The 18,614-nt window shown below is 42.5% G+C and overlaps 1 non-coding gene across 1 annotated transcript; it reads right to left on the reverse strand.

The window, feature by feature from the left end:
* Positions 1-15,387: 15,387 nt before the first annotated feature.
* Positions 15,388-15,516, reverse strand: LOC116887783. Its single transcript, XR_004386280.1, has one exon. It is a non-coding gene; the product is annotated as a small nucleolar RNA SNORA24 (small nucleolar RNA).
* Positions 15,517-18,614: the final 3,098 nt, after the last annotated feature.

Here is an 18,614-nt window from a genome sequence, read left to right on the forward strand (position 1 = left end):
GTGGGAGAACTGGGCCCCGATGATGCCAGGCAGTCTTGGTTTCTGTTGCTTGGGTTCCCGCGCTTGCCTCTCGCCATCAGATTATCTCTAGTGTTACTTTGTTCTGCTATTTCTGACAGTGGCTAGACTGTCCTGTAAGCCTGTGTGTCAGGAGTGCTGTAGACCTGTTTTCCTGTTTTCTTTCAGCCAGTTATGGGGACTGAGTGTTCTGCTTTCGGGCGTGTAGTTTTTCCTATCTACAGGTCTTCAGCTGTTCCTGTGGGCCTGTGTTTGGTGTTCACCAGGCAGGTCTCTTGCAGCAGAAAAGTTGGTCTTACCTGTGGTCCCGAGGCTCAAGTTTGCTCGTGGGGTGCTGCCTAAGACCTCTCCGCGGCGGCAGCAACCGGGAAGATCTGCGCCGCTCTTTCCGGGAGCCTCCGTGCACCAGGGTTCCAGATGGTGTTTGGTGTTTTCCTCTGGCGTCTGAGATGTGTGCAGAGTGCAGTCTCTTCTGGTTTCCCAGGCGTGTCTGCCTCTCTGTAGGTTTAGCTCTCCCTCCCACGGGATTTGGGTGCAGAGCCCGAAGGATTTTCTTAAAAAGCTCCATGCACCAGGCCCTCAGTCTACCCTCTAGGTATGGAGATGCTCGTGTTCCTGGACTTCTTATCCTTCCCACAACACTTGTTTTCTTTTCCTATCTTTAATCATGACAACATGTTATATCCCAGGCTGGCCTTGAACTTCTGACACTCGTGCTTCCAAGTCCACAGTGCTGGGATTGCAGGCGTCCACTGCTACGTCTAGTTTACCGGGAATCGAACTGGGGTCTCCTGCATGTTAGGCAAGCACTCTATCAACTGTGTTGTCTCTCCCTCTCTCACTGTCCCCGCCCCGGAAATACTTGAAATAATTTCAGCTTCATGTTAACTTGTGTCATTTTTTAAAAAAATTTCTCCCCCACTAGTCTGCAGGCTAAGTGACAGCAGGGAACATTAGAGGTGATTCATTGCCTCCCAACAGTGTCTGTCAGGCCAACACACATGTTTTACGGAACCAAACACAGACAGGTTCGGTGAGAAAGATGCGCGCGTAGTCTCAAGCTTAAACTAGCCAAAAATGGTGGGACACTGAGATCATGCAAAGCCACTAAGAACTTTGGGTGGGTCTAAGGAATCAAGGCAAGGGAGATGTCCTGTCATCTAGGCTCAGTAGCAGGTGGATAAGAGCGGAGGAGAGGAGTTTTTTAAAACAGACTTTTCTCTACCACTCAGTTTTGTTCTGCGAGAAGAGCTGGTTCAGAGCGTCATGCTCTCCCAGCCCAAGGCTGACAATATTTGTCGTCGCTTACTGTGGAGCCAGAGGCACAGGGCTCTGGGTTCGGCCCTCAGCTCTGGGAGGTGGGGGTGGGGTGGAGGACACTGCAGGGTGGAAAGAGAGGACTCAGACCCGAGAGGTGCTGGGGTAATGAAGGAAGGGAGAGATTTCAAAACATGTAACCGTCTCTGGATTGTGAATACCCTTCTGGGGATGCCTTTTTATATATTCGCTTCCACCGTTCTTGCTTCCAAATGTAATAGGGTGACCTGCTTCCACTTCCATATGGCGACAGAATTCTAGCAACTGAGTAGGGATCTCAATAATCAGGCGAAACTGTAATGTTGCACGAGTTACTTTTGCTTAGTTCCAGCTGAAATGCATACCTCCTGTGTCCCCAATTAAGGAAACACACATTGTGCAAAGGAGATCAAATTCGGGTCATGATGCACTTTTGGGGCTATGGGGGCTTTAAAACCACACCGAAACAAGGAATACAGTCTAATCTGGTACACTGGTTTGAATATACTTGGCCCATGACAATGGGCACTGTGAGGAGGTGTGGCCTTGTTGGAATAGGTGTGGCCTTGTTGGAGGAAGTGTGTCACTGTGTAGGTCGGATTTGAGGGTTCCTGGTGCTCATGTTTGGCTCAGTGCAAAACAGATACTCTCTCCTGGTTGCCTTTGGCTTCTTCTCCAGCTCCTTGTCTGCCTGCACGCTGCCATGCTCCCACCTTGATGATAACGGACTGGATCTCTGAACCTGTAAGCCAGACGCAATGAAATGCTTTCTTTTGTAAGAGTTGCCTTGGTCATGATGTCTCTTCAGAGCAATGGAAACCCTAACTAAGGCATCTGGATTTAGGACAAAGGGGCCAGTGAGAAACACATTACACTCAAGAAAGAATCAAACCTGTTGGTGTGATCCATCCAGCTCCCCACCCTCAAAGTCACCAATTCCTGTCAGGGGGAAGGTAGTGACTCTATTTGCACTCTTAAGAAGAGAAGCTTGAGGAGGCTCTGATGAGGTCCTGAGACTCTCATGAGAGTCAGCTTCCTAGCAGCAGAAGCCCTCTAAGCCTTTCCGTCAGAGTTTGCCTGCATACAAGACAACGTAGAACTGTGGCTTTGTGTGTAGAAGTGCTTGCAAGGGGGCCTAGCATCCTGAGTTGGATCCCCAAGTCCCACAAGGTGGTGAGACACCACCACAACCAGTGAGACCTCAGACACACATGTGTGTTGCAACTTGTGTATACATAAATACACACACACACACACACACACACACACACACACACCTATGTGCACGTGTGTGCACATACACACCAAACAAAAATCCTAAAAGATAAGGCTGTTGGGGAACACCCTGGTCTCTGACTACACTAGTAAGACTTTCCAAATATCTACTGCTGATAAAATTACAATAAGTCAGGAACTATAAATCCTGGTCATTTGCATTTATATCTTGTTTTAGGCCCAGGAACAGAAGCTATGTTCAAATAAGTTGGAAATATCTTTTAGCCTGCTTTTTAGCCTGGCAAACAAGCCTCTTTCTTTAAGTACTTTCTATTAAATTACACATACATGTATTCATGCGGACGCATATATAAAATATGACCCTCTGCATAAGGCATAGCCGACTTCTTTTTCTCCTCTACGTTGGCGGCTGAAAACCTGAGAAGAAAATTTGGTGCCGTTTTCCAGCAAGGGTGTTGAATTTCTTGTCATAAATTTTGAATATGAATCTCTCCCCTGGCCCCATCTTGTGTTCTTAGCCCTGGTTTTTTTTTCCCTTAGACTCATTTTTTTCTACCTATTTGGAATATATTTTATATTACACTGCAGCATGTGTTTTTATTACTCTTTCTCTGTAAGCCTTAAATCGTTTCCTGAATATAAATAAAATATATAACATTTACAGATAGCTCCTTTCCCCCTATGGAGAGTTGCGAAAATTTCCAAAGGCAACGTATAATTGGTTACCATCAGCTCATCAACATTAAAATACTGGTACTTAATAGTAATTAATTTTTGTGATATTTCATTCTTAAGTACAATTAGATGTTCTTAATATCCAATTGTTAACTGAAGCTCTGTGGAGCCTTTAAGATTTTTATGATAAAAATTGTGTCCTTTAACTTTCTTTTTTTTTTCTTTTTCTTTTTTTTTTTTTTTTTTTTTTTTTTCTGAGGACCGAACCCAGGGCCTTGAGCTTGCTAGGCAAGCCCTCTACCACTGAGCTAAATCCCCAACCCCGTCCTTTAACTTTCAAAACAAAAATCTTTCAAAAATTTTAATATAATTCTGACCCTCCAAATTTAAAAATTGCTCTGCAGTACATTAGCCCCATAAGACCTTCTTTTTTTTTTTTTTTTTTTTTTTTTCCAGAGCTGAGGACCGAACCCAGGGCCTTCCACTTGCTAGGCAAGCGCTCTACCACTGAGCTAAATCCCCAACTCCCCCCATAAGACCTTCTGATCTTGGCTTTCCACATTCAATTAACTGACACTATGTTTGCTGGGCAGGTGTTAGGTATCTGATACGCTAAGAGATGCTGGGGAGACACAGAGACTGTGACAGGCATGAATTCTGGCTTCAGGGAACTTCTGGTCTAGTAGGAAGGAGGGTAGAAATCAATCATTGGTCAACTTAGAATAATGAAACAAAATGGCAGACTAGATCTGACAATTATGTGCTGAGGTCTCTAGAGTCTTGTGCATCGTAGGCTAACAGCAGTAACAACAACAAACAAAAACAGAAAAACAAATGACAAGAAATTTGGTAGTCAGTAAAGAGTTCTCTGAGGAGGTGGGATTCTAATAAGTTTATTCATGATCTAGGGGAAAATATTCTGTGAGATGAAGAAGATAATTCAAAGACCTTGAGGAAGAACAGGACTGCTATAACACGAAGCTTCTCAATCTCCTCACAGATGCCAGCAGGGATGACTATGGCCTCTAGGCTTAGGATTTTTTTTAAAACCTACTTTGACCCCCTTTCTAGCCCACTGTCCAAAGGTAGGGGAGAAAGGATAGTAAGTAGGACAAGTGGAGGCAGAGCTGTTTAGAAGTAGTTCTTTGGGGGCAATTCTAATCTCTTTTGTCAGAATACCAGCAGTCCAGTTCAGTAGTGTCAGGATACCAAACATAAATCAGCAGCAGTGGCACGATCCAGCAGAAACTGCCAGGCCTCCTCGGAATTGGCAGGAGTCAGCAGGACTGACCAGCACCAGATGGCATGCCAGGAGAAGTTCTTTGCTCTGCCTCTCTCAATGAAGCGAAGACTCGAGACCAATGAAGTGTTGCAAGGGTAGCTATGTAAGTGCCCCATCGCTGTCCGTTGGGTCTTGCTTATACTTTCTCAAATATCACGTACCCGCTCATAGATCAGCAAAACATTACGTGAGGCTGCATCACGTGACACAAGCAGAAAGTTCTACTTCAATACCCTATAAAACTATCATTCACAATAGACAGAGAAGGAAAAATATTCCATGATAAAACCAAATTTAGGGGTTGGGGATTTGGCTCAGTGGTAGAGCGCTTGCCTAGGAAGCGCAGGTCCTGGGTTGGTCCCCAGCCCAAAAAAAAAAAAAAAAAAAAAAAAAAAAAAAAAACCAAATTTAATCAGTATCTAGCTTTACATCTAGTTCTACCGAAGATGATAGAAGGGAAACTTCAACCTGAAGAGGTTAACCACACGCAGATAAACGTAAGGAGCAAATAATCTCGGACTAGCAAATCAAAAGAGAGGGAAAAGGCCCACCCCCCCTGTGGGGCTCTGGTGCCTGGGGCTTTTCCATGGAGATCTCTGACCTGGCTAGGTGCGCAGGTTCAGGTGAGGGGGGAAAGAACTCAGGCAGGGAGGGGGAATAGCTTTTGTCCTCCGCTGCTTTTCGTCCTCCTTTTTGCCACTGCCGCTTTGGTTGGCCTGCCAGCGGGAGGCTGACTAGCCAGCTAGGGGTGCAGGAGAGCTTCTGGTGGCGATTTCAGCAGAGCGGATCTCTTCCTCAAGCTTCAGTGCTACAGCTCTTATGACAGAAGCTCTCAGACAATGGAATAATTGCTGCACACCTTTAATCCTTCTGAACACGATTCTTAAATACAGTTTTTGGATGAGTCAGTGTCTGACAGCAGGTATTGCCTATTGGTTTGGCCTGAGAGCTTGGCAAGACCTCATCTACATATTTGGGGGCGTGGTCCTGTTTCTAGGACTGATCTGTCTTGAGCCTATGTAACCTGTGGTCACATCCTCACCTGTGGAGGAGGGGCTTGGGGCATTGCCCTACGTGATTAGTCTGTCTCAGACCTCTGTACAGGGCTCTGGGAGGGACTCCAGCTAGTGAGGCCTTGATCTCCTGGGAGACTGGGAATGTGCTCGCCGTCCCTTTTAGGGTCTCCGGGGATTTGACCTATCTTGACCGGGAATCAGGGTACCTTTCACAGCCAGCCGCCCCACAGTACAGCTTATTATCAAGAGTAGATACCACCATCAGGGTAAAAGGATGGGATAAGATATCCCAAGCGAATCAACCCAATAAAGAAGCAGATACAGCCATTTTAATATTTGGCAAAATAGAAATTAAACTAAACTACTTCCAAGAGATAGAGAAGGTCACTACATATTCATTAAGAAAAAAAAAATCTACCAAGAGGATATTGCAACTCTAAACAGATATGCACCAAACACAAGGATGCCCAAATTAATAAAAGAAACAGTGCTACAACTAAAAATTACATATTGACTTCCACTCAAGTGATTGCGGGAGACTTGAACACCCAACTCTCACCTACAGACAGGCCATCCAGACAAAAGCTAAACAGAGAAATGCTGAAGTCAAATAATGCTATAGATTAAATAGACCTGATATACATTTAGAGAACATTTTACCCAAACACAAAGGGATATACTTTCTTCTTAGCGCCTCATGAAACTTTCTCTAAAATTGACCACATACTTGGACACAAAGCAATTTTCAACAGATACAAGAAAGTGGAAATAATTTACCCATTCTGTATGGCCACCCTTCTTTTACGCTGTATATTGACAACAGCAGAAACAATAGAAAGTTTATAAATGAAAAATGGGTCAAGACAGATATAGTAAGAAAGAACTTCAAAGTTTTTCAGAATTGAATGAAAAACGAAAGACAGCATACCTAAACTTATGGGACACAAGGAGCTTCTAAGAGGCAAATTCATAGTACTAAGTGCTGATATAAAAAAATTAGAGAGATCTCATATTAGTAGTTTAATGGCATACCTAAAAGCTCTAGAACAAAAAGAAGAAATTATACCCAAAAGGAGTAGATAGAAAGAAATAACCAGACTTAGAGCTAAAATGAATAAAAATAGAAACAAACCAACAAATAAGAATACAGAGAATCAACAAAACAGAGTTACTTCTTTGAGAAAATCATAAGGTTGATAAACCCTTAGCCAAAGTCACAAAAATACACAAGGAAGATTCAAATTAATAAAAGGAGAGACAAAAAAGGGTACATCACAACAGACACTAAGAAAATCCAGAGAATCATAAGGAGATGCTTTAAAAATCTGTACTCTAACTAGTTAGAAAACCTAAAAGAAATGGACACATTTCTTAATCTATTCCCAATCAAAGTCAAGTCAAGATCATATAAGCAAGTTAAACAGCGCCATACCCTCTAATGAAATAAAAGTAGTAATTAAATGCCCAGGGTCAAAGGGATTCGGCACAGAATTCTACCAGACCTTCAAAAAAGTACTATGCCAACATCCCTCAAATTATTCCATAAAATAGAAACAGAAAGAACATTACCTAATTCTTTATACGAGGCTACAATTATCCTGACGCTTAAACCACATAGAGAGCCAATTACAGACCAACTTTCCATAGATACATAAATTTTCAGTAAAATTGCTGCAAACTGAATCCAAGAACACATAAAAAAATTACCCACAATGACTGTACTGGCTGGTTTTGTGTGTCAACTTGACACAGCTGGAGTTGTCACAGAGAAAGGAGCCTCCCTTGAGGAAATGCCTCCATGAGATCCAGCTGGAAGGCATTTTCTCAATTAGTGATCAAGAGTGGGAGGGCCCAGTACATTGTGGGTGGTGCCATCCCTGGGCTGGCAGTCTTGGGTTCTACAAGAAAGAAGGCTGAGCAAGCCAGGGGAAGTAATCCAGTAAGCAGCACCCTCCATGGCCTCTGCATCAGCTTCCTGCCCTATGTGAGTTCCTGTCCTGACTTTCTATGGTCATGATGTTTTGTGCAGGAATAGAAACCCTGATTAAGACAATGATCAAGTAGGCTTCATCCTAGAGATGCATGGATAGTTCAACATTCATAAATTGTAACCATAAAGTGTAATCCACCACAAAACAGACAGAAAAACAAAAACATACAAACACATGACCATCTCACTAGATATAGAAAAAGCCTTTAACAAAATCTAGCATCCTTTCACATTTAAAATCCTGGAGAAACTGGGGATAGAAGGGTTATACCCTTATATAAGGGGATATACCTGAACGTGATAAAGGTGATTTATAGCGAGCCCACATCCAACATCAACCTAAATGGAGAGACACTCAAAGCAGTTCCACTAAAATCAGGAATATAACAATGTTGTTCACTTATACTTATATATTATGTTGTTCAACATAATACTTGAAGCCTTAGCTAGAATAAGACTACCTAAAGAGACCAAGGGAATACAAGTCGGAAAGGATTTTGTCCATAAAAGACACTTAAGAATTCCACCAGACACTTCTACAGCTGATAAACTCTTTCAGCAAAGTAGAAAGACACAAAATTACCACACAGAAGTCAGTAGTCCTCTGATGTACAGTTGACGAACAATCTGAAATCAGGAAAAAACAATACCTATCACAACCTCAAAAGTGTATCTTGGGGTAACTCTAACTGAGAAAATGAAAGACTTTTATAATAAAAAATTTTTTAAGACGTTGAAGAAAGAAGTGGAAGACGACATCAAAGGTTGAGAAGGTCTTCCATGCTCATGGACCAGGAAGGTTAATATAGTGAAAATGGACACCCAGGAAAATGCAATCTAGAGACTCAACACAATTGCCATCACAATTCCAACACGATTCTTCACAGAAATTGAAAGGACGATTTTAAGCTTCTTAAACGAACAAATGAACAAACAGCAACATGGATACATATACATAAATGGGAGAGCTAAATCATTCCCAAATAATAATAAAAATTTCTGAACATGTTCTTATCTCCAGTCTCAAGTTATACTACACTTATAGAAATAAAAACATCATGTGTACTGGCTGGTTTTGTGTGTCAGCTTGACACAAGCTGGAGTTATCACATAGAAAGGAGCCTCCCTCGAGAAAATGCCCCCATGAGACCCAGCTGTAAGGCATTTTCTCAATTAGTGATCAGTGGGGGAGGGCCCAGCCCATTGTGGGCGGTGCCATCCCTGAGCTGGTGGTCTTGGGTTCTATAAGAAAGCAAGCTGAGCAAGCCAGGGGAAGCAAGCCAGTAAGTAACATCCCTCCATGGCCTCTGCATCAGCTCCTGCTTCCTGACCTGCCTGAGTTCCAGTCCTGACTTCCTTTGGTGATGAACAGCAATGTGGAAGTGTAAACTGAATAAACCCTTTCCTGCCCAACTTGCTTCTTGGTCATGATGTTTGTACAGGAATAGAAACCCTGACTAAGACATCATGGTATTATCACAGAAACTGACACATCAAACAATGACAAAATTAAAGACCCAGACAAAAATCTACATAGCTGCAGAACCTGATTTTTGACAAAGAAGTCAGAATGCACACTGGGAAAAAAAAAGACAGAATCTCTAATAAATGGTGCTGATGTCTACACATAGGAAGAGTGCACATAGTTCTATATTTATCATCTTTTATAAAACTCCACTCCAAAATGATTCAAAGACTTCAACATAAAACCAGATGTGCTGAACCTGATACGAGAAAAAGCGAGGAATAGTCTCGAGCTCATTGGCACAGGAAAAGGCTTTCTGAACAGAAACACCATTAGCACAGGATTAAGATCAACATAAATGGGACTTCTCGAAACTGAAAAGCTTCCGTAAGGCAAAGGACACTGTAATTTGGAAAAAAATAGGGGCAGCCTACAGAATAGGGAAAGATTGTTACCAACTACACATCAGATGGAGGGTTAATATCATGTCTGTGTGTCTATATCTTTCTGTGTGTGTAATTAATCTTTTAATTATCTATGTGTTTGTATCTGTGTGTGTAGGTATGTGTGAAGGTGTGTGAAGGTGTGTGTATGTATGTGTGTGGTTGTGTGTATCTATGTGTCTACATGTGTATGAGTGTCTATGTTGTTTGTTTTTATTTGCCTGTTCACCTTTTTATTTAGAGAAAAAGAAGTCAGAGTTGGAGGGATGGGAAGGTAAGAAGGAAGAGTGAGAGGAAACTGTGATCAGAATATATTGCATGAAAAAATTTATTTTCATAGGAAGATGTAAGTGGCATATGCCTTATCAATGGTTTGGTCTTAAAACATACTGATCTTTGCTACACATTTAATTTACTCAAATGGAATGGAATCTTTTAATTTAATATTTTTTTCGGAGCTGGGGACCAAACCCAGGGCCTTGCGCTTGCTAGGCAAGTGCTCTACCACTGAGCTAAATCCCCAACCCCTAATTTAATTTTTAAAATTTACATTATATAAAAATACATATATGTAAATATTATATATAAAAATAATTTCCTTACGGCGATACTGAGGAAGTCACACACCATCCAGACAGCGGTGGCGGAGGTCACAAAGCTGAACACAGTACTTAACTCAGCGCGTGGCAGAAGATCGCACACAGCCTTGCAGGCCAGAAACGGTGTTCTTTCTCTCTTACAGACAGGAGAAAGAGAGGTTTGGAGAGGTGTCAGTTTTATTGTGGTCTTAACTTAAGCTGAAGTAATCTGGTAAGAGGGAACCTCAACTGAATTACCTCCGCATTGTCTTCATTAATGCGGGAGGGCCCACTGTGGGCGGCACACTCCCCAGGCTTCTCATACTGTTTAAAGAAAGGCAGCAGAGCAAGAGCAAGCAAACCACATTGCTCCGTGGTTTCCTCTTCAGGTTCCTGCCTGAGTTCAAGTCCTGACTTAATTTAACGATGGTTTGTGAGCTGGAATTGTAAGGTAGATAAACTCTTTCCTCCTCTAAGTAGCTTTTGGTCATGGTGTTTATCACAGTAACAGGAAGAAACCCAGCATCCACAATGCCTGGTCTGAATCACGAGGCTTTGGGGAGGCCACCCAGGGCTGGAGTCTAAGCAAATGTTTCTGAAGATATCATTGCCAACACAGTGGTTCTTTGCAGAAGCTTGCTCGCTTTGAGAATCCTCTCTGATAAACTAACCTTCCCTTAATGGTTAAAGGCTTTGGAGAGCAATAATTGCATGCCAACTAAATTAGATATCAGACAATAAAGCAAATTAGAGGAACAACCTGTCATCAAAAGTAACCCACATCAGTTTTTCAAAACAGTGTATTTGCTTTTGGATCAGAGTAAATTGTTGGGCTGGTTGTAATAGTCTCTTAGGAGAAAGACCAAAACTTGAACATACTTATTTTAAATGTCTCAGTTAGGTATACAAATGTTATTTTGCTAACTTGTTTCCATTCTCATTTTTTGAAATGACCATTTTGTGTTTTGATTTTTTTTTTGAAGGGGAATCTCAGGTGGCCTGGACTGGCCTTGAACTCTCCTCCTCCCAGCTTCTGACTCTGCTCAGATGAACGGCATGCACCCCAAGGTCCAGTTTTCATTATCTCTTCCTCTTTATTCCTTGAAAGTTCATCATGAAGGCCGCTAGGAGAGACCCTGTCTCCTTATAGTTCTTGAGGCAGTGTTAACTTTGTATATCATTAATTAAGTATTTTTTGCAGTGTCATGCAATGTGCTACTCACATGAACGCTTGTGTGTTTTTGTGTGTGTATGTGTGTGGAAGTATGTATACATGCGTGTGTGTGTGTGTGTGTGTGTGTGTGTGTATGTATGTATGTCATGTTGCGATAGCTACTGGGTTTACTAAACATACAACTGAACAATATGGTTCAAAGCTTCTGTCAGAACACAAACCATGTCACTAATTAGGAATAGGGATTATGTAACAACCCTTCCACAGAGTCTATGATTGTTCCCAGTCCATTGCACAGGACACGGTAGTCTATAGGTCAAAGTTCACCTTACCCATAAATTGAGGTGCTGGTGCCAGGACTTGTGACTGAAGCTAGGATTCCCCCACCTCAGTTTCCCGTACAACCTTGTCTTCCCCACTGACCCTTTCAAGATCAAATGCTGTTTCCGACACGGGTACTCTAAACTCTTCAGGCCCCTGTTTGTTTCATCTGCCCACATTTTTTTTTTTTTTTTTTCACACTCTTAAGGAAATATCACCATCAACCATCTGGCCTTTGTTTGTTTAATCTGCCCTCAATAATTTCTGCATATTCTGAAGATAAAACTGCTCTGGAGGCCTGAGGGCTTGGTTTTCCCTCCCAAAGTGTCAGCTATTTTTTATCCATGACCCAGCTCAATCCTGTTCCTGTAGGCCCTTTGCAAATTCCTTTCTAGGTCCCCCTGTGGGCCACCTATTCGAAGTGTGCAAACTGTGGTTCTGATGCAGCTGCCCATTTCTGCAGATGAACCCCTGTTCCCAAGAGCTTCAACAGTGACGGTTCCACAGTGGAGCACCGTGTACATTGTCTTCAGAAGTGTCCCAAGAGTGCTTACCTGTTTCTGAAGTAAGCCCTGAGTGCCCCTGGAGTCTGCCTATGGTTGACAATCAATGCAAACATTCGCTTTGCGGGACTTGCCAGAATTAGCAAACAGAAGATGACAGAAACGGAGTGTTTGCTGCAGTGCCACTGCTGTGTGTTGGTCATTTCGCTTTAACTGGGTGTCCTTTACCGGATCTGCAGTCTTCCGTGTGTGCTTCCTGGACGATGTTCATTTTATCTCGCTGTTATATGGAACAGAAGCATCTGGAGGTAGATGGAACTCACCGTCATCTCAGTGAACTTCACGCTCAGCTCATCCTGCTATTGGTGGTTTGTGTGTGTGTGTGTGTTTTTTTCCTGTAGAAGAGAAACATTGTAAATGTTCATTGAGGTCTGTTACCCCGTGGCTGTGCTGTGATTACATACTCCATGTCTTAGTTTTCCTTTCTGTTTCTGTGATAAAATAACTCTATAAAAAGCGACAGGGAAGAGGAAAGGGTTTATTTGGCTTATGATTTCAGATCACAGTCAGCCATTTCGGGGAAGTTAAGGCAAGAATTCAAGCAGCTGTCATGTCACATCCACAGTCAGGAGCAAGAAGGGACGAATGTATTCTTGCTTGATGCTCCATTAATTTCTTTTTACTGTAAGACAGTCCTGGGACCAGCGTAAGCCACCCTCAGTGGGCTGGGTTCTTCCAATATCAATTAAGAATTAAGATAATTCTTCAAATACACGTTCGCAGGCCAATCTGATCTAGATAGTTCCTCGTGGAGACTCTTCATGGGTGGCTCTAGTTGTGTCAAGTTGACAGCTAAAACAGCAATACACAAGGATATGTGCATGTGTAATGAAGTGCCTACATACACTTACACACACAGACATACACACACATACACACACATGCATACACATGTATGCACCATACACACAGACACACACAGACACATACATAAATATATATGTACACACATCACACACACCACACATATACCACACATACACATCACACACATGTATACACACATACACACATGTATACACACATACACATATATACCACATATACATGTACACACACATATATATGTACACACATACACATATACAGGTACATATATTACACACATATACACATATACATACATGTACACATATGCACATACACACAAGCACACACATGTATATATAGACACACCTGTATACACACACAGCTTTAATTAGCTGGTGTTATAAGGAAACAAACTTGTTACATCTAAAAAATCAATTTGATCATCTCTCCTGTTTTCTAAATTCAAGTACATTGAACTCCTTTTCATGTTTTTTTTCTTTATGAAATAATCCTCAGGAGGAAACTGGAGAAATTAAAGGCATATTGAATTTATCATAGGACGCTAGGGTGAGCTTCAGTCTGTGAGGTCATTAAAGGTGTCTGCTAAAGAGGCAGCCATCTGAGGTTGGGGATTTAGCTCAGTGGTAGAGCGCTTGCTTAGCAAGCGCAAGGCCCTGGGTTCGGTCCCCAGCTCCGAAAAAAAAAAAAAGAAAAGAAAAAAGAAAAAGAGGCAACCATCTGGATGCAATCCAGATCTTTTCATGGAGATCAGTGCTGCATGGATCTAAGCAATCTAGAATTTTCAGAAGCCTTCCAGAATACTCCGAAGTTCACTATAGTACAGATAGTGTAGTGTATGGTATGGTATGTACAGTACAGTACAGTATAGTCTAGTATAGTTTAGGAGCTGTTTGCTTACGGAGGTAATGCTCTAGACCAGCAATTCTCATCCTATGAGTCATATATCCTGCATATCAGATATTTATGTTCCACCAAAGTAGCAAAATTACAGTTATGAAGTAGAAGGAAATATTTTTATGATTGGGGGTGAGCACATGAGGAACTGTATTCAAGGGTTGCAGCATTAGGAAGGTTGAGACCACTGCCCTAGAAAGAACTGCTTTCTAAGGAGGAAGAAAGTTATCATGTATGTCCTGAAGCATGAACTACCAACATTTGGAGTTCAAAAGATTAATCAATCTTTGAGACATATCTTAAATCCATTATACTTATGTTAAAGTGCTCAGCAATGTAAGGATCCTGTTTAGTGATCCCAGGATTTAAGGATTGTTCAGTGGGGTCTGGGGAGATGGCACATTGGCTAAGAGCACTTGCTGCTCTTGCAGTGGACTGGGATTCAATTCCTAACACCCACATGGTGGCTCACAACTGTTTGTAACTCCAGTCCCAGAGGGGCTGACTCCGTCTTAGGAACTGTGTGGGCACCAGACACATACGTGGCGAGCATACCTACAGGCAAACAAAACATTCATATACATAAAATAAATTAAATTGAATTAATTAAAAAAGAGTTGGTAAGCTAGATAGATATTAAAAGGCTGTTTGATAATTAAGATAGCAACTGAAAGGCTGGAGTTATATAGTATACCTCAGTTGAGAGAATGCTTCTTTAGCAACAAGGAAACCCAGTCCATCCCAAATGTAACGGAAAACTAAGTGTTGTGGGATTAATTGGTAATTTCAGGACGAGGGAAGTAAGAGCAGACTGATGAGAAGTTCAAGATCATCCTCATGCTGCATAGTGAAGTAGAAGCCTGTCTGTTTTAGTTTCTTTTTAAGTGAAAGTAATTATATTACCAAAGTGTCTTAGAATTTTCCATTGCTGTGAGCAGACACTATGACCAAGGCATCTCTTTTAAAGGCCAACGATTAGTTTGGGCTGGATTACTGGTTCTGAGGTTCAGTCCATTATCATCAAGGCGGGAAGCATGGCGGCATCCAGGCAGGCATGGTGCAGGAGGAGCTGAGAGTTCTATATCTTGTTCCAAAGGGAACCAGGAGAAGACTCTTTTAGGAAAAGGGTCTCATTGCCCACCCCCAAAGTGACACACTTCCTCCTACACAGCCACGCCCATTCCAACAAGGCCACACCTCCTAATAGTGCCACTCCCACTTCAACAAGGCCACGCCTCCTAATAGTGCCACCCCCACTCCAACAAGGCCATGCCTCCTAATAGTGCCACTCCCACTCCAACAAGGCCACGCCTCCTAATAGTGCCACTCCCTGGGCCAAGCATATTCAACCTAACACAGAAGGTTTATGGAGGACAGAATACGTTTATAAATGGACCTTAATTGCAGAATGTTCTAGTGCCACAACCCAGGACTGGTGTGGACAACCTAAGGTTTTTATTTTTTGTAAGAGAGCACCATCTGGTTGGTAGCTCTGTCGGTAACTGGGTGGTCCCTGAGCATTCTAACCTATGTGTAGGAAGAATAGAGGTCTAGAAGTCAGGAGGCTTGGGTTGTACTTTTAGGACCTATGATTTTTACAGTGAAGAATGTTGTCTACATGAATCAGAATCAGACACCTCATTAACTGGTGACAGCATTGCACAAACAGAAACATGTTCTTCCGTGGTATGAAGTGAGATCGCCACACCTGACACGTCACAAAGATACCTGAAGTCTATCTTTTCTTATCAATATAACAATATAACCTATACCGTCAACTGACCTGGACACGTCTTATAGGTAAAAGCGTTATCATTTCGAGTGTCTGAGGCCCGTCCTGTGTTCTCTTATCACTGCTCTTGGATTTTCATTCATAATTTAAGCTCATCCTGACCAGTGAGTGTGAGATTAATGGGGCTTCAATCGAGTTATTCCAAGGAAGAATGATATATCTGCCCTTCACACAAGTTCTTTAGAAGAGATAATTCATCCAAAGAAACACCAGTCAGTAACTGTGTGTCATTTGTTACTGTCTTGGGTCGGGAAATACAATCATGGAAACAGATAAAAGAGGGTATGTATTTATGGAGCCTATGCCACGATGGAGACCAATGGCCAAGAGGAGGGCTTTCAACAACAGCATGTTGACTGAGCGACAGAGAAAATAACTTGCCTTTGCTTTGAGGGGGTCAGAGGGCTGGGATGTCAGAGAGCAGCAGAAAGATGCCGTGGAAGAAGAATCCTGGAGCATATCTTAGTTGTTACATCTCTATCTTTGCGAAGAGACATTGTGATAAAGACAACTTATAAGAGAATATTTATTGGCGCTCACAGTTCCAGACGGATATGATCGTCATTTGAACCACAAGCACTGGACAGAAGGGGGCGGGGCATGGGCTTTTGAAACATCAGACTCCACCCCCAGAGACACGCCTCCTTCAACGAGGTCCCACCTCTTAATCCTTCACAGATCTTTTCACCAACTGGAGCCTACGGGAGCCATTCTCATTCAAACCACCACGAAGGACGAGCTTATGTGTTTGGAAGCCAACATTCTGGAACATTCCCTTCCTCCATTGAGAGATTGCTTATTCCAAAACTAGAGGAAGGAAGCCAGAGGCATGGAAGATTTTGGGAGCCCATGGCTAATGCGGTGACCGGTTAGTGAATGGGAGAACTTTAAAGCAAAGCTTTAGTCTAGAATGGTAACTCTTCTCATTCAGAGACTTTATGTAGAGAACCACTATCACTATATGGCCTTGGTTCTGTTCTTGGCACTAAACCTTTCCTTGAGCCTTGGTTTTCTTTCGATGAGACAGGAACAGTGACTACTGCACGAGGCTGTTGGAGTTCAGTGAGGTGAAGCACCTCTGTCCTGTGCGGATACATGACTGCCCAACAAATATGGAGTCATCAGTGCCTTACCCATGCCAACCTCCTGGAAAGCCCAGACATATAGTTCATGAGACACAGGTAAAGAAGGCGGGTGGCAGAGAGGAAGGCCTGGGGTGCTGGGCTGGTTCCTAGCAGCCATTGATCTGAGGAACCTGAGCAGAGAAAATGAAATGCAAAGACCGTTCAAGGAGGATGGTGTCTGGGAAAACATTCCCAATGTCACAGTGTCACTCACAGCCCAGGCTGCTGGCGAAGGATCCTGGGTTGTTCATAAATCAGAAAGGATGAGTCATGTCGGTATTTACACCTAACACGAACGCCCAAGAAACAGGCTTTACTCTGCCACACCAGTGAACAGCGACACACCTCATTATTTTTTTTTTTTTTTTTTTTTTTTTTTTTTTTTTTTTCGGAGCTGGGGACCGAACCCAGGGCCTTGCGGTTGCCAGGCAAGCGCTTCTACCGCTGAGCCAAATCCCCAACCCGACACACCTCATTATTAAAACCAAGCTAAGAGAGAATGGTATGTTAACGTGTGTCACTCAAACCGCCGGGAACAAGGCAATTATCTTCAGGATATTAAAATAATGGCTGGCATTAAGGATGCTTAAAAACCAAGTCCACTGGAAAAATGAATAATTTATCAGAGTTACTAGGAAGATTTCCTTCCTTGCCTGTCAGCAAAACCACAGATTGAACTTTAGCCCTAAAATATCAAGAGGCATATTTCACAGATTAAATGGGAGAGCTATTGGGATATCTGGCCACAAACCTGCACAGTTTCCCTGCTGGCTTACCCCTGAAGGGAGGAAACATTTCAGGTCCGGGCACATATCAGGCATACATGAGTTAGATCTGACTACATTGTAACTTCTCCTGTTTCCGAGTTCCGTTTTCCATTTGTATTTCCATCCATAAGGCAAAAGGTACTGCTTCCGGCTTTTCCATGGAGGCTAACTTCAGGCTTCCCAATCCTGCTGGCTTATGGGAGAAGATGTGAATGGAGCTCATTATTTTACTCCAAATTCATTGTTCGATTGACAAGAAGCATGCATCTAAATCGTCTCATGTGCACAGCAGAAGAGACACATAAATTTAACAATGGGCAGATTGCTACTATTTAGCATTTAACAATGGCTGGATTGTTACTATTTAGCATATTTATGGAATTTTAGATTCAGGAAGCATTTTAGAAGTCTTTTATTCTTTAATCTCTATGCTTCTCCCTGAGTCTGACAGGTGGTAAAAAAAAATACGTTGAGTTTTAAATTGCCAAGATGTGAACATTTTAATGGGGAAGGCTCTGCCATTTTTTTTCTTGCTCTCAAACATGCCTACCTGTTAGACAAAGTAGGGGCCTGTGAAGAGACAGGGATCACATATGACCTAAATAATTATAAAAAATATATACTGTGTTATGTTCCAAGCTAGGTGAGAATACCAAAGGAGATATTTCAACACCCTCAAGGTAACTGACAGGTGTCCCACCCAGCACCAACAGCCCCCCCAAAGACACAACCCATACGAATGCATCTGACCAAGGGGACAACTCTCCCGATTTTAACAATGACACATCTTTTGCATCCTTTTATGAAACCACTCAACTGCCAATTCTCTTTAAATGCACGTATGCATTGACATGGAAATACAAACCTATTTCAAACCAAGAGAGTCTACACAGTGCTTGTTTGAAATTTCCCGTGTTCAGGCCTGGAGAGATAGTTCAGGAGGTAAGGAGTTTACAGCACAAATGTCAGGACCTGAGGGTGACTCCCTGGAGCCCATGTGTGAAGTGGTATACTGTTGTGCACATGTGCAGTCCTAGTGCTCCTCCTAAGGAGAGATGGGGGTGAAGACATCCTGACCTATGCAGTTACAATTAGGATCAAAAGACACCATTGTAGTGAGAATTCTTTTTTAAACCCAGTTATGGTGCA

Source organism: Rattus rattus, chromosome 18, assembly GCF_011064425.1.
Source record: "Rattus rattus isolate New Zealand chromosome 18, Rrattus_CSIRO_v1, whole genome shotgun sequence".
NCBI lineage: Eukaryota > Metazoa > Chordata > Mammalia > Rodentia > Muridae > Rattus > Rattus rattus.